Source organism: Ursus maritimus (assembly GCF_017311325.1).
Source record: "Ursus maritimus isolate PB19 chromosome X unlocalized genomic scaffold, ASM1731132v1 scaffold_X1, whole genome shotgun sequence".
Lineage (NCBI taxonomy): Eukaryota > Metazoa > Chordata > Mammalia > Carnivora > Ursidae > Ursus > Ursus maritimus.
In genome coordinates this window covers 99,255,679-99,257,113 of record NW_024423319.1, presented here as the reverse complement: position 1 = coordinate 99,257,113, position 1,435 = coordinate 99,255,679, and the positions used below count along the sequence as shown (strand labels likewise).

The 1,435-nt window shown below is 38.3% G+C and overlaps 1 pseudogene; it reads left to right on the top strand.

Annotated features, from left to right (window-relative positions):
- Nucleotides 1-626: 626 nt before the first annotated feature.
- On the top strand, nt 627-1,185 carry LOC103668291 (annotated as a pseudogene).
- Nucleotides 1,186-1,435: the final 250 nt, after the last annotated feature.

The window sequence follows — 1,435 nt, the reverse complement described above, 5'->3', positions numbered from 1 at the left end:
AATACTGAATTGTAATTTGAATGTTGCTGAGAGTGATCTTAAAAGTTCTCATCATACAAAAAAAATAATTGTTAACTATGTATGGTGATGGATAGTAGCTAGACTTACTAGGGTAATGATTTTTGCAATATGTATCATTATTTTGTACAAATAAAACTAATGCAAGGTTATGAAAAAGGCTTTCATATGTGTCTGTTAATAAGCAATCAGCTGAGGAAATTAGGATATATTCTACCCACTGGAATATTATGCAACCTTTAGAAAAAATCAACTCTGTATAGGAAGAGTGTGGGATGAATTCCAAGATATATTATAAAATGTAAAAAATAAAGTACGAAAAAGTGTGTGTCATATGCTGCCACTTGTGTTTAATAAGTATAAAATTTATAAGATTAAATGTTTCTTGGAGAAATAGCTCTCACTTGCTGGCTTGGGGGGAGGGAACTGAGTGGTTAGAGACAGAAAATCTTTCCATTTTATACTCTTTTGTATCTTGGCATCATCTATTCCAAAATATATTTTTAAAGTTTAGTTTTTTTAAAAAAATCAAGAACTATACTAAAATCCTATCCTTAAAAATGTTAAGTATAGCTCTTCCTTTAAGTGGCCTGAGGTGATCTCTGAAAATGGTTCACTATTCACTTGACCCAGAAAACCCTACAAAACCATGCAAATCAAGAGGTTCAGATCTTCATATTCACTATAAGAACACACGTGAAACTGCCCAGGCCATCAAGGGTATGCAGATCCGAAGAGCCACCAAGTATCTGAAGGATGTCACTTTGCAGAAGCAGCGTGTGCCGTTCCGTTGCTCCACTGGCGGGGCTGGTAGGTGTGTCCAAGCCAAACAGTGGGGAAGATCAGTGGCCCAAGGAGAGTGCTGAATTTTGACTGCGCATACTTAAAAATGCAGAGAGTCATGCTGAACTTAAGTGTTTAGATGAAGGTTCTCTGGTCATTGAGCACATCCAAGTGAACAAAGCCCCCAGGATGCGGCATAGAGCTTGCAGGGCTCATGGCTGGATTGACCCACACACGAGCTCTCCCTGCCTCATTGAGATGCTCCTTACTGCAAAAGAGCAGATTGTCCCTAAACCAGAAGAGGAGGCTGCACGGAGGAAAAAGATACCCCAGAAGAAACTGAAGAAACAAAAACGAATGGCCCTGGGACTAAATTCTGCATGAAATAAATGCAAATAAAAGTAAAAACAGGAAAAAAAAGAAAGAAATGGTCAGTGTACAAACTCATGTACTTAGACGGATATACATATATACACACATGCCCACACATGTATGTTTGGCCTGTTAGGCGGAGGCTACACAATTAGCTATTCAAATTTTCCTGCAGATTCAAGAAGCAAATCTAAAAGTGTTTTTTAATGGTTTCACTGAGTACTCATTGTGTGAATATCTCCGTGCTGTGGACCTGCCAGAA